This window comes from Rattus norvegicus, chromosome 18 (assembly GCF_021556685.1).
Source record: "Rattus norvegicus strain SHRSP/BbbUtx chromosome 18, alternate assembly SHRSP_T2T, whole genome shotgun sequence".
Lineage (NCBI taxonomy): Eukaryota > Metazoa > Chordata > Mammalia > Rodentia > Muridae > Rattus > Rattus norvegicus.
The window spans coordinates 18,240,001-18,255,702 of record NC_141551.1 but is presented as its reverse complement, the minus strand read 5'-3'; the positions used below and the strand labels follow the sequence as shown (position 1 = coordinate 18,255,702).

The following is a 15,702-nucleotide window of genomic DNA, read 5'->3' as shown; positions in this document are numbered from 1 at the left end:
GCCTTTGGTGATTTGTGGACAACTTAAGATGCTCTTTCCCCCCAAGAAATAATTACCTTCCCTGATGTATAGATCCAAGAAATTTTACAGTCAACATATTTTCTTAGTCAAGACTCAGATGTTGAAAGTTGATTGTAGAGTGTGTGGTATTCCAAACAAGCCCTTCACCTCTACTCATTTCTAGTATTGCAGAGAGTGGGGGGACAGGTTTTGTCTCACACTGTCGATTAAAGTAGATGTTCATTCTTCTACTATTATTCCCAAAGACTTCCTTTTGCATTTATTTGTATTTGAATTTTCAAATTTAATATTACACAGTTCGCATAGCTATATTTCAATGAGAACTCTTATTTGAATCTTGGTTCTGGATACTGCCATAATATGTGATATCACATGTGCCATCCAGGGCTGAGGTCTATTTTGTGTGCAGAAGGATAATTCTTGGCATTTGCTGCATTAGAAACCACTCCTCCCATGTGCTTCTGGAAAGTGCAATCTTCAGTACTTATACCAAACCCTTCTGTAATATCTTGAGCCCCTAATGCTGCCATTTGACTATAAGGGAGCAGAGAGTCCTATTAATACTGAACTGTGTTTGCCAGTCTGCCTCTGTGCTTTCTCTGAACACATCCAGTTACAGGTGTAGAACACACTTGTGGTTTACTCATTGGAAAAGTGAACCTTGTGACCATAGCTTCCAAATCTAAGCTACAAGGTTATTATTTGGTTTAGTGGCATAATAGCCTTCTTTGCCTCCTGTTAAAATGTATGTTCCTAGCTCAATGGATAGGAGTGCTCAAAACAGAGATGTCTGACCACTTGACTTGGAAGCTTAAGGGTCTGCACAGAAGATCCAGGGTGTAATCAAACTCCACCAAAATTTGTGAGTTTGAGCAATGTTAAACAGGGCCTTTTGGAGGGCAGGCAGACAGGCAGCAATAAGAGCTTGTATAAGAGAGAGAAACTCAGCACACTCTCCTGTCCCTGACATTCACTGTTCTGTGACCTTGGGAAAGTCACTTACCCTTGTGAGGATTAATGAGTTAATCTCAGGGAAACTACTTCGAGATCATTGGCTGACAGGTGCTGTATAAGTACAAAGTATTATTATTAAAATGTCACTGTGCTGCCTGCATTTGCTCTTGTGGGTAAGAGGCAGGGATGACAGCCCCGGATGAGTGGATAAAGATTATGTAAGACAAGGAAATAGAGAGTTCTGTCATGAAGACTTCTGTCCCATAACACTCTTCACGTTCGCACCTTCCAGCAATGTCGACTTGTCTTTCCTATACTGAACTGGGAGAAATAGTTTTAGAAATTGTGTGTGTGTGTGTGTGTGTGTGTGTGTGTGTGTGTGTGTGTGTGCATGCGCGCGCGCGTGCTATGCATATAAGTGTATGCATGCACATTCAGTGGCCAAAGATCAACTGCTCACTGTTTCTTGAGACACTGTCTCATACTGTACTGGCACTTGATGTGTCTGGACGGCTAGGAAGCACCAGGTTACCTCTTGTTTCTCTTTTTTCACTGGTACCAAGATTAAGAGCACTAGCAATACTGTGTCCATGCTCCAACATTCATGTGGGTGCTGTGATCAGATCAGACTCTAAGGTTTATGAAGTAATTTATTGACTGAGCCATCTCCCAAGTCCCAGTTTTATTGACTGAGCAGCCATCTCCCGAGTCCCAGTTTTATACTGATAGATCTTTCTGTTCTTTTGATTAGCCTCGGAAAACAGATGATTAAAAACTCATTTTAATATCTCCAAGAAAAAGTTTCCTCCTGTAACCTCAGAAACTTCCTATATGTAAACAAATAAAAACTCCAAGAATTCAGAAGCTTCATGTCATAGACTATCAGAAGCTAGCATGACTGCTGTTACCAATTCATTCATCTTTGAGGTTTATCTGATTTTAGTTTAGTTTAATTTTTGTTCCTGAATGAAAGACATTTAAAGGAAACAAATTTATTGTTTGCAAAAATTCTTCAACCACCTATAGTGATACTTACCTGTAATTCCAGCAGGGACTGACAGAGAAGCATCCTGGGAATTTACTGACCAGCCAGTCTAAACAAAGTGGTGAGAAACTGCCTCAAAAATTAGGGAAAATGCGTGATGTATTCTTCACACGCATATCAACACACACACACAGAGAGAGAGAGAGAGAGAGAGAGAGAGAGAGAGAGAGAGAGAGAGAGAGAGACAGAGACAGAGACAGAGACAGAGACAGAGACAGCATAGAACGTCTAATAGATTCTCAGTCTACATTGGTAAATTTGTAATTTTCAAATCCCTGGATTCCAAAATCCTGAGACATCTCAAAAGTTAACAAAAAGCTTTACAGTGTTAGATCCTTTAAGAAACCCAGTCGTTTCCTTTAAAGTAGATCCTGTTCTTTGACGATTCCAGGCCTGTAAACCACCACATCTGTTTTTGATACGGTGCTGAAGACAGACGCTAAGGCTTTATGCATGCTAAGCGAGCATTCAAGCAACTGAGCTACATTTCTAGCTCAAGTTTGTTATTCTTAGAAAAAAGCATTGTTCATTCTTAAAATGAGTACACTGTGAGCTGTATTAAATCAGCTCCTCGAGACTTCTGGATAACAATTCTTGCCTGAAAACAAACTCCTGTTCCAAGGAGAATGAAGCCTCCTTATTACATGCTGTATTTCACAGCAGGCTCACCTTGTGCAAGATCAAACCTTCCTGTACAGAAAGAGAGGGCGAGCAGCTCAGTTCTGAAGAGCAAAGAGGTTGACCTCCGCGGTTTTACATGCAGAACCGAGATGTTGCCAGAGCAAATTCCAAGCAGGACAGAGAAATAATCCTCTATTAAGACCCGTGTAGGGTCAAATTCTCTCCATCTCTGTCTCTCGCTCTCTGTCTGTCTGTCTGTCTCTCTGTCTCTGTCTCTCTATCTCTGTCTCTTTCTCTCTGTCTCTATCTCTCTCTCTCTCTCTCTCTCTCTCTCTCTCTCTCTCTCTCTGTGTGTGTGTGTGTGTGTGTGTGTGTGTGTGTGTGTGTGTGTGTGTGTGTGTCTATCTCTATCTCTATTTCTCCTTTCTAGCTCTTCACTCTCAAGTATTACCTAAGCACCAAATATTCAGCATGCAGCTTTTCTGGGGAGTACTTTCAGGCTTTTTCACATGGATAGAAACCTCAACCTTCTTGATCTGAGATGGGTTTTCCTGTCAATGCTTCTTCATTTCCCTTATGTCTATTACCTGAGCTCTCATTGTCAACCTGGTCTGTGCCCAACTCCCTAACATGCTCCTTCTTCAAGCCTCCATTCACTTTGAATCAGCCCTTTCTCCTTAATCACATGACTAAACCTCTAGGCTGTCTTCCATGATTAATAATCTTGAAAAAAAATGGCTGGGTAGGGGCTGGGGATTTAGCTCAGTGGTAGAGCGCTTACCTAGGAAGCGCAAGGCCCTGGGTTCGGTCCCCAGCTCCGAAAAAAAAGAACCACAAAAAAAATGGCAGGGTAATTTTGCTTCTACTCATGTCTTACCTTCCTTGTAGATATTTTATTCTAATAATTGGGTTCATTGTAATTTTCTGAAGTGGAATGGGGTGTGACAATCTTAGAAGTCAGTGATGTACTAGTTCAGTAGGAATGCAGAGTAAACCTTGCCATCAATTATGGCTACTACGTAACTGTACTGCCAATGTAGAATAAGATCCCTATGAGAACATGAATGCAAGATTTTGTAATTAACCCCTTAATTACAAATTACAGTTGAATGAGTCCAGGAATTGACGAAACTTAGAGGCAATATTTTTGACCTTTCACAGAATCAGGATTCTAGCCCAGGCTATACATCCTAGCTGTAGCAACATTGACACCATCAAATTGCTCTAGATTTTCTACTCTGTTCCTGCCTGCCACAGGACCTTCTGAAAGAAACCCTTTCTTTCTGTCTTTCCATTTTGTACCTTTCCGAACAAGCATGAGATTGATTAGTCTTTAAAAGAAGGACATGCTTATCTTTTCACATATCTTAGCTCTGTGTTTATGAAACCACATATATTCCTCTGTGTGTACAGAGTATCTGGATGTGACTTATCATCCCTTCAAGACTTTCTCTGCTATGACGTTTTGCTCCTGGGATAATGGTCTTTAACATGTCAACTATTCAAGTGTAAGGCTATTTTCTAGGCCCTTCATTGTTTCAGAGTGAAATTGAAAGAGGGAATCCAGCTGTTTATATGCAATATGCAGCAATTATGAAGTTCATTTCCAGAAGCCACTGTAACCATGGTAACTCATAATTCTGAGAGAATAGAGACAGGCTGTAGAGTGACTTCCAGTGGGGCCAACTTGCAACCAGAATTGGCTCACACAAGGCTGAAGAGCAGCCTGTGCTGTTTACTTTGAGTTAGACGCAGTTTTTGCAACTCAGACTCCCTTAATCCATAACCTCAAGTCCTTTTAAAGTTCAGTTATCAGTGAAACTTGAATTTCTAGATTTGCCAGAGTCTGCCCTAGAGGGCTAAGTAGTTCAAATGAAACAAGAGCCGGCATTGTATTGATGTTTATTTCATAGCTCCTTAAACGCCAAACTCAAAGTCATCACATCAAACTGACTGAACTTGAAGCCTGTGTTGTAGGAACCTCAGAAAGTTCAAATGAGGACCACGGAACCAAGACTCTTGATATGCATGACTTCTGAGAGCACACAGAATTCTTTGATATTTCAAAAAAATAGATAGGACTTATGTTAGAACTGATGACTTTTTTTTGGTGGCATTTTGACCTCATTGGGCTACAATGGAAACTGGAGTTTCTGAAGTGGCAAGCCAAGATAAGGACATGGAAAGGGACGAGAAAATGTATTTTGGGGTCGAAATAATTTCAAACAATTTGGCCAGGGTATGGAGTTGATTACCTTCCTCTCTGTCACCCACATGTGCCTCCCTAACAGTGTGCATGTCTACATGCTCCAGAGGGAAGCAGGACAATGGGTAGCGAAGGGTCAACTTTTAAATGCAGCCTGTTCCAGCATGCACCCTGGGAAACTCATGGAGATGAAATGTTAAATGACTGCGAGCTGCAAAGGCATCAGAATTGGATTTTTGCTCTTTCTGCCTCTTTTGACTCTCTCTTTGATCCCTGCTGGCAGCACGCTGGGTATGTGTAAAAACCACAGTTCATAGATACCATTCCTATTGGGAAAGCAAAAGAAAAGCTGGCCCGATGGGCAGTAGGTTTTCTTCTCTGAAATATCCAGGGGAGCTAAAGTCAGAGGATCCTCCAAAAAGACAGGGGCAGACCCCTTCTCTGTGGGTCATTTTATTTGTGCTCTTTTGACCGAAGGGTAAGTAGATAATCTTACATAGAACACCAAGCATAAGGAAACGTGAACTCATTGGCAGATTTCAGAATAAGCTTACTGCCCCTCTGAGCAGAAATTAGACCTTGGGAACAACTGGATAAGATTAAGAAGGTGCTAGAAGAGTGAATAGCAGAAATTTTGGCATAAAAATCCTAGAAGTGTGAAAGGGAGATTTAGGCATGAAGAAAAAATTCAAAATGCAATGTAGTTGCTTGTAAGAGAAGCACATAAAAAGATTTTTTTTTCAATTTTAAACTCTTTTTTTTCTCCATCTTTATTAAATTGGGTATTTCTTATTTACATTTCAATTGTTATTACCTTTCCCAGTTTCCAGGCCAATATCCCCCTAGTCCCTTACCCTCCCCTTCTAGATGGGTGTTCCCCTCCCCATTCTCCCCCCATTACCGCCCTCCCCCCAACAACCACATTCACTGGGGGTTCAGTCTTGGCAGGGCCAAGGGCTTCCCCTTCCACTGGTGCTCTTACTAGGATATCCAATGCTACCTATGAGGTTGGAGCCCAGGGTCAGTCCATGTATAGTCTTTGGGTAATGGCTTAGTCCCTGGAAGCTCTGGTTGGTTGGCATTGTTGTTCATATGGGGTCTCAAGCCCCTTCGAGCTCTTTCAGTCCTTTCTCTGATTCCTTCAACGGAGGTCCCATTCTCTGTTCAGTGGTGGCAAATACACACAAAAAAATTTTAAAAAGAGCCCTGAATGGGTTACAGAAGGTGACATATGAGGCAAAGAAAAATATATAATGACTCCTACTATTGTATCTATACGGATTCCCAACAGCTTTGAGTGTTTACCTCAGAACTTTTCTGCTTCCATATACCTCTTCAACATTAGCCTGGTGTTGATCTCTATTCTAAACCTTGACTGTGAGGTTGAAGCTTGTTCTTCCTTAAGGAGATTCATAGAGAGAAAACATAGGTTTGGCAACTGAGGGTACTGACGTTGATGTGCCATTAGTTTGGGCTGCCATTTTCAAGAACCCAGGATGAAATGGCTTAAAAACAGCACATTGTTACTGTTTATAATTTCTGAGTTTAAATATCTGAGTTCAGGATCCTATCATAGTTGGTTCCTTTTGGGCCTCCTGTTGCATTGCATGTTATTATATAGCCTTGTATACTTATATTGATCATAAAGAAAGATAGATAACTTCACATCCTCTAATAATAGGAAGCCCCATTCATGAAAGCTCTCTCTTCATTTTTGTAGTTGCTTCCCTGTAGACTAGCTTCCAAGTACCATCAAATTGATTTCAATCCAAGAATTTAGAGGAAAGGGAAATGCTGAGTCCACTACAGCCACTCTTCTTCCTCTTACCTTTCTTTGACATATTGAGTGAAAGGCTCACCAGGACACTTGGCTTTCTTGTTACTTGTATGTAATATGCTTACATAGTTGCCTATCAGGGGCCTGGGCAATGACACATCACTAGTTTCCACATAGAATTCATGGAAACTTTACTAATTGTCTTCATTGTACATTTTTGCAAAATAAAAGGTCAGGAACCCAGGCAGCCAGGTAACAGGAAAAACACACAGATGGGATAAAAGCAGTTTCAGATAAGTGTGAGGCTGTTATTTTTTCATATAATAAAAATTGCAAATGAGTGTGGTTTAAATTTTGAAAAAAGTATACAATCTCAGAATATTACCTGAAGCAAGTCATGTAAACACATCATAAAATGTCCCATCTCTTTTTCATAGTCATGTACAGTGTTCTTTGCTTATGAAAATAGTTCTGCAAGATTGATACTAATACACCACTAGGTTGGGTTACATTTATAGTATGGGCCTGACCTAAACATTCCTGTAACTTTCTCTAACTTTTCTCACTCTGATAATTTGCTGCTAGGCTTTTGATATTTGTTGAATACTTTTGATGATCATTACCTATATTTTAACCATGATAATTCATTTTCATGAAGAATGTTAATTTCTTCTGCTGGAGTATCTGACTGCCTTTTGTCAGAAATCATGTAACTTAGAGATATTATTCTGGTCATGATCTCCTGAGCTTAGAATGATGGAGATCTTATAGGACTGATTGGGTGATTGAAGAGTGCCAAGACTATTGTTTGCCATCATCAAGGATGAGCTGGATGATATTTTAGAGGAGTCAAAAGCAAAGAGAAGAAATTTAACGGACAAAGAGAAGAAGGAGCAGAAGAAGACTGGGGTCAAAGTGATTGGGCAAGTCTGAGGGTCAGAAACCGCATACTGCATTTAAGACACAGGAAATTCTGAGGGAGAAAGAACAAAAGATGAGGGGAAGATAGTGTGGTGTGCACATGGAGTGAATGTGGTGCAATGACGAGTTTGGTTATTAAACTCTGGAACTGGTGTTTGAGTTAAAGATCACTGGTGTTTTAACAAGCTGTGCGAGGTCGGTTGAGACATGGGAGAAGTTACCTAATGCATAAAAAAAAATTCCAAACCAGTTAGGTCACAGAATGAATCTGAGGAGAAACAGACAGTGAGAGAAAAACTGGATATTTAGAGTAGGAATCTAGATTTGGCCAACAAAAATACAAATAAAAATATCAATTAAACTTGAAAATGAAAATAAATGAGTGCGATTTGATCATAAATATGTCCTCTTCAATATCTGAGATATAACAATGTTGGTGGTAGGCTCATTTAAAACTATTCAATGGTGCATAAGTATTTCCTCAATGGAATTCTTCTTGTTTATGAGAAATTTAAAGTCAATTTGTATCAATATTCCATAGGACAATATGACTTTGCGATTGAACACAGTAGGCTCACAGCTTCAGCCTGCCTGCCCTTAGTTCTATGAGGACATTCATATTGTCAGTTCCGAAGATAGGGTATTATTTGAAATGGAAACGGTTCTATGGTAATATTATAGGTACAAAAATATCTTGTCTTCTTTTTGAAGGTATAATATTTGTTTGAAGTTATCTACTGATTATTGATGCCATTCATATGTATCATTCCATAAAGAAATAGTTATTGAGTACACATCATGTCCATTGTAAGTACTAGGTGAATGTGTTAGCAATCTTCGCCATGCAGTGCAGTACCCTGGCCTTCTCAGAGTGACTGCCAAGATAAAAGGTTTATCTAGCTCAGGGGAATTTAATTGTTTACATTTACTTTATCATTTTTCATTTAAGGAAATCACTCTCCCATGAACTTAGAAAGGTTCTATTAAGTCTAATGTTAAAGCCAGTCTTGAAAGGAGTAATTAAGTAGGTACATTTTGAAAACCTTTCTTGCTAATAAATAATGTACCATTTATTATCCTTAACTAGGTCATATTCTTCACAAATCATGCAGGTGTTCTTTCTGTATTAGCACTGAGCAAGGGTGTCCTTCCTGCTTCCTGAACCGCCATTACCAACATTCAGAGACTGCATTCATATGTCCAATATTTTTATCCTGCCCTTGTGTCTTCCTTTGAAGGTTGTATTATGAAGAAAGGCACAGAATCATTTAATAACTTCCAGTTTCCTGCAGCAGAAAATTTTCACATAAAGTTCAATACTCTCTGCCACAGTTTCAGCGTCTTTACTCATAACCACAGTTCTTGTCTCCATATCCTATGGCAAGGAAGTGTGCTTGGAGGGACTGGTATACACTGAGTATCCACATTTGACTGGGATTATGAGAAGGACCCTGATTCTGGAGGTGAGGTAGAGAAACACTTTGAGCTGATACAAAAATCAAGTCATAATGAAAGTCATTCCAAGACTCTTTAGCATACTCTGGCAGGGGATATGCAGGGTAGGCATTTCTAGGACTGAGTTATTGAGAGCCGACCTCAAGGTCCAAGGTTCTTGGTGCCCTTGAACTCTGAAGAAATGGAAGTCACAGGGGAGATATTACTTCTCAGGATCTATTCAGGCTGTGGGGCATGGAAAGACTAAGTTTCCAAAGCCAAGGATAAATGAGAGGTTCTCCATTCTGTCCCACTATCAGAATAAGCACACTAGTATCTCATAAGCCATCTTGATGGGAAGGCAGACACTGAGAGGGCTGGTACATAATCAAGGACTGAGACATGGATATATGACACAAACTGTAATTAGTACTGAGGTATGCAGTATCCTTGATTAATCTTAATATTGTTCTGTAAAGAGTACAAAACTTAAAATTCCAAACAAAATACTGCATTTTTGAAGAAAATGTACAGCTTGCATTGGAAAATAGCCACAGGTTTTTTTTCTTTTCAGTTCTGGAAATTATTTAGCATTTTTCCTTCATAACCTAGGCAAGCACTCTACCACGGAGCCCCATTCATCCCAAGCCTGTATTTTTAACATGTTTATGCAGTATGAAAAGAGCTTGAACTCTCAAATTTTAACCATCAGATTGGTTTCCCATGTTTTATTTTACTTCCTTACATTTTATTCCCTGAACAAATTCACTATGTCCTCAGGAAAAGTTTTAAAATAATGTAGAAAAAAACAAACTTAAATTGCCTGGACTTTTCCTTATACTTTAACAAACTTAGTTCCCTTTCTATCTTGTGTCAATATGTTTGTTAATACCATTCAACTTTTCATCATGCTAAAGTTTTCATAGACTGCTTAATCCATAAAGGATTCTCAACTAAACAAACACAACGTGATAGACAAATATCTATCTATAATAACTGACAGGATATATTCAAGCATCATGAATAGTATATAGCAGCCCGTCCCTGACAGAGGAAGGTTAACAAAGTACTAATGCCAAGGATCTGAGAACAGAATGGTCTATGAATTCAACAGAGATAGCTTTATATGTTACATTTTTCTTCTTCCTCAATAAACATGATTAAGTTATGCGTATCAGTCAACAAAATTGGTGGAACCCCTTCAAATCAACTTATTATGTAAAAATAGTTTATATAGAAACTGCGTATGGTAATAAGTGACTACAACCCCCTGTACTCAAAACAGAAACAAAACAAACAAAACAAAAACTGACGCAGGAGAATGATGACTTTAAAGCTAAAACAGTGAGAAGTTGTCTAAAAATAAATGAAAGTGTGAAGACAGAGAGATCGGTCAATAAGTAAAATCACTTCTTACTAAGCCCAATTAACTGAATACGATCTCCGACACCCTCATGGTAGAAGGAGGAGACTGATTTCTCCAAGTTATCTTCTGATCGCTGATTCCAAGGGCTGTGACACCCTTTCAAGCTCCTGGACACACGGTGCATGAACTCATAAGTGCAAATATAGCATATAAACACACAATAAGTAATTAATAAAATATTTCAAAATAGTTCAAAGAAAATTTAAAAATACCACTAAACACTTCGTGTCTAAATATGTCAAGTTTTTTTTTAAAACAGAAAGTTATTGCTTTATCACTTACTTGTTACACTACACACAATACCAAAGTATTTGACTATTGATGTCAAAGGGCATTCACATTATAAGTATGGAACGTCTCAAAAATACAGCCCCCAAGAGAGTGTGTCCTCAGGTTTACATTCATAAAGAGAAACCAAGAAAGCTCTCAAAAAATTATGAATGTGTATATGACACATGTGCATATATTTGTATGTATATGTATATGCATTCATTCACACATATAACCCTCTCACATAGAATGACTAACACATTTTCTTTGTCCTCAGCAAAATTTTGAAAATATAATACTTTGTTTTACAAAATCTTGTAACTGAATAAAAGAATTCTTCATGGCCTTTATTTCTCTGTTTGGACAGATAAGAAACAACTTTGGATGGGGTCAAGGTAACTGTGAAGAGAAGGCATCCACGGGAATATTTAAATCAGTGATGGTAGATGACTTATACCTACCTCTTTATATATTTTTTTTTTGGTTCTTTTTTTCAGAGCTGGGGACCGAACCCAGGGCCTTGCCCTTCTTAGGTAAGCGCTCTACCACTGAGCTAAATCCCCAGCCCTACCTACCTCTTTATAACCCTCTCCTCTTATAGACAAGGATACTGAGGCTGGAGCACTTACCATAAGGATTAAGCTGCTAAAGAGCTACTTAATACTTTTAGGAGATCAGTCTCCTTTGGCCCATAGTCCGAGGTCTCAATTATACCACAGTATCCCACCTATTACAAAAAGATCACCTGTAAGTCAACTCATGTTAGAAGTCATGTTTCTGAGTTACAGCAGAAAGCCAAAGCAAGCCTCCTATGTACTGCCAACTTCAGGAGAGAATTAAGACATTAACAGTCCAGCCATTTGCCCCAAGGGATTATTTGTAAGGGCTCTAAATTATGACTGTAAATGTACCGACATAAAAATTTACATTTAGCAGATAAAAGGCTGAAGGTTTTTCTATAACACTCTTTGACAAATAGCCTAAGAATGTGCAGGCATGAGCTCATCCTAGTGGGTTATGTTGTCTTGATGACAGGTGCTGGACTGTGTGCTAAAGGATCCTGTCTTTGCAAAACCTTAATTTGGCTGACAGAGTCGCATCTCAGGTTGATGCCACCGAGGACATGTACATGCTGTTCCTGATGTAACCAAAAGTTCGAAGTATGTAAATTCTATCCTTTTAGAATGGCCGCTCCTTTCCTTTGCCTAGGTCACCCCATGATGGCTGACAATTTTTGCTGAGCAATTACTTTGTTAGTCTAAAGAAATGGACACCAGAAAAGATCACGTGTGCTTGTCATCCCTGTTCTGAGGCCAATCCAATGTTGTCTCCTTGTTTGAAAACTTTTAATATCACCTATCTATTTTTCAGTTCCCAGAAAAAGCCAGTTCCCAGAGTGGTCAATGAAACCTGTCCAGAGATACTTGAAACAAGGCCTATATGATCATAACTATGAGATTGAATAGAATAGTGGCTGCCCTCCCATAAATTCATATTTTTAATTAACTGTTGAACATGGGGTCTGAGAAAGCTGTGTACATCTCAGATTTGTATAGTCTCAGGATAGCTCTTTATCTTGTGCATTCTCTGAGGTGTCCTTTCTTTTTACAGATAATAAGCTATATCCTCCTGTAACCACTTATATGGGGACATATTTTGTGGTGTAGATGTTTAATTCATGGCTTGACAGTTTATTTATGGATAAACTGTAAAGTGACTACCCTAATCCGAGTTCTTCCAAAAATAGCCAATATGTCTCTATTGAAAAGTAAAAAGTAAAATAAATCAAGTAGGAAAATATTTTAGTAGTAGATGTGTTATCAACTGACATTAATACCCCTTCACTGAAGAATAGCCTTCAAAGTATCAGAAGGCACCAGGTATGCATCCAAAGAAGGAATAGCAAACAATCTTATCCATCAATGATGTCTATGAACCGCATCAATGGCCACCAGGGCACAATGACCTTAAGAGTGCAGTAGTGGTACAGCGCTTTAGACATTACCAAAAGCTCTAATTAGACTTAAAACCTGTTGAACAAGAGGGAAATTATGCTTGGTACAGGAAATCTAGCTAGCTACTCAGTGCTAATGTAGTCACTATTATTGGATGAGAACCTCTAACCACTGATTGAGCAAAGCAGAATAACCATAACAATAATGTATAAACCTACATAAGCCTTAACAAGAAAAAAATTAATGTGTAACATTTAATCCCACAAATCTACACAATTGCAAGTTTAAAACCAGCCTGGCTTATATAGTAAGCTTAAAGTCTGCCTGTGTATACAGTAAGACTGTGTTCCTAGTATTTATACATTCATATATATATGTATATATATGTGTGTGTGTGTGTGTGTGTGTGTGTGTGTGTGTGTGTGTGTAGCTATACTTAAATATTTGTAAGAAAGATCTGAAATTGTTATCACATTTTTATTTTCAATTATCTAAAGAGGTATTTGGTTGATTCCATTCTCTCATTCCAAACTGTGGCATCTACTGATGTCAGTCACTCTCATGCTCCTTTCCATAGTGGCTGCTCCCAGAATAAAGGCTTGACCTAGCTTAGAAAATATACTTGAAGAGATACCTGGAAAGTTAAGGGAAATGCACAGTTTTCTTCGCCTGCAGGAACAGAGAAGAATACAATTTGGTTTGACAAACTCTTTTCACTTGAGCAATCCTCTGAAAATGGATACACATGATTAAGCACGATTATACATGTTTACAGGAACACTGCACAGAATACTGTGCTTCTGTGGAATTTCCCAAAAATCGTATCATGATTCACTGTGTACATCCAGTTTCGGTTTTACATACTTTGTTGACTCAAGGCTCTGTTCTCTCCATTCAGAACATGGAGTCACAGTGTCAGAGCTGAAAGCACTTAAGAGATGAAACAGTGTTTCTTAAATTTTTATCAGGAATCACAGTCACCTCAATGGTGACTATAATTAAGGTTCTGTAAGCTCCAGCTGGAAAGAAGCTAATGGGGCGGTTTGTGTGGAATGAGAATGCTTCAGGTATAGTAACAATAAAGTTATTTTCCTTAACGTTAGAATATTCATTCACAATATGGGTATTGAGATTTATATGTTAATTTTATGCATAAACTTTCTAACTGACCAAATAAACTAAAACATTTTCTTGATAATTCAACAGGTTCAATACACTTTCACTAGAAGCCTAGAAGTTTTGAGTGTTAAACACCTAAAATTTGTTTTGAAAATCATTAAGCTTCTTTATAAATACATTCAGAAATGGCCACCATATTCATTTATGTGTCCCTCTCTCTCTCTCTCTCTCTCTCTCTCTCTCTCTCTCTCTCTCTCTTCTATAAAATGTTCGTTTTACATTGCCTCAGTTGCATCTTAGATCAGAAAGCAAGGATTTTAGTGCCTAACATTTTATTACCCAAAACATAATAAGGTAAAGCATTTAGAGATATATTTCCTCATGCACAGGAGAAGTTGACACACTGATGTCTACCAAACATTAATGAAAAAATTTCAAAAGGGCACATTAGATGAATAATATTTTATGTCAGTGTATTATATGGACTTACATTGTTAGAAAGTACATGTTAATCAATGCTAGAGTTAACAGGATGATAATATAATTCTTTATGGGAATAACAACTCTTAATATTTGTATGATATTAAAAAATACCAAACAACTGAATTGTTTGGAAGGACATTATTTGGAAAGACAAGATAGAAGCAGCTATAGGATTGCAGACAACACAACTTCTGACTTCTAAATACACTGAAAAGTGATGATTACCCAAACAGCATATGCATGACTTCAAAATGAGTTCAGAGACCAATGAAACAGAATAGAAATTTCAAATAAATTTTCAGATAATTGATACCTCAAAACTGTCAGGAGTATGGAATGGAGAAGAAATAGTCTTTTATGTGAGTAGTCCTGGACAAACTAGATGTTCACAGGAAGACTGAACCCATAAACAAACAAACAAACAAATAAGCACAAACAAAATGCCTTAAAATGGATTACAATTAAAGTGCAAGGCCCAGAATGATCTACTTGTGCAATCCATAGTGGAAATGTTTCATGGTGTTGATCCTGCCCAGAATTGTTTTGATAGTCAACCCCCAAATCACCATTGATGAAGAAAAGTCAATGAGTAGAATTATATTAAATTATAAAACTTCATGACACATAAAATAATTAACAGAATGCAGAAGTTGCCCCCATATCAGGAAATATATTTTCAAGTTATACATGTGATGGAACACTTAATGATCCGAATATGAGAAAAACTTAAAAATCCCAGTGCTCAAGAGTAAGTAATCTAATTTTAAAATAAAGGAAGGAATACAAACAAAAATCTCTCAAAAAAGGACATAAAATGGCCAAAAGTTTAGGCAGAATGTTCAGTATCACAAGCCATCAAGTAAATGCACATCAAAGTCACATTAAATATCGACTTAGCCAACTAAAGTGACTAGCATCTAAAACATAGAAAATTAATTTTAAAAATTCTCCTATGGATCTGGAAACAGAAAACCAGATTCTTGATGGGCACATAAATTAAGGAAAATGTACAACAGTTTTTCAACATAATGTGATATAGAAGGACGAATGATCTAGCAGTGTTATTCCTGGAAATACAGCAAGGGCTGAGTGCTGCATACTCAGAGAACGCTTGCACTTCTGTATTAGTACAAACATCTTATGCATGAACGATCACCAACCGCCTGCTGATGAGTAAGTGGATGACTTTACAAGTAAAACCTGTGCACATGTGCTCGAGACATATGCACAGAATTTCTTTCTCTCTTCCTTGCTTCCTCTTCCCCTTCTCTTCCTCATTCCTACTCTCTTCCTCTCCCTCTCTCTCCCTCCCCCTCTCTCCCACCCCATCTGCCTCTCTTTGACTGTCCTTTTCTCTGTCTGTCTGTCTGTCTGTCTCCCTCCCTCGCTCTCTCTTTATCTCTCTGTCTCTCTGTCTGTCTTTGTCTCTCTGTCTCTCTGTGTCTCTGTCTCTGTCTCTGTCTCTCTCTC

The 15,702-nt window shown here is 38.3% G+C and overlaps 1 long non-coding RNA gene across 1 annotated transcript in view; it reads left to right on the top strand.

Annotated features, from left to right (window-relative positions):
• LOC147999697 (uncharacterized) overlaps positions 1–15,702 on the top strand; it is a 35,770-nt gene that overhangs the window by 15,302 nt on the left and 4,766 nt on the right. Inside the window, exons 2-3 of the long non-coding RNA XR_015643114.1 lie at positions 11,173–11,208; positions 11,711–11,835. This is a non-coding gene — a long non-coding RNA (uncharacterized LOC147999697). The remainder of the gene's footprint in view (positions 1–11,172; positions 11,209–11,710; positions 11,836–15,702) is intronic.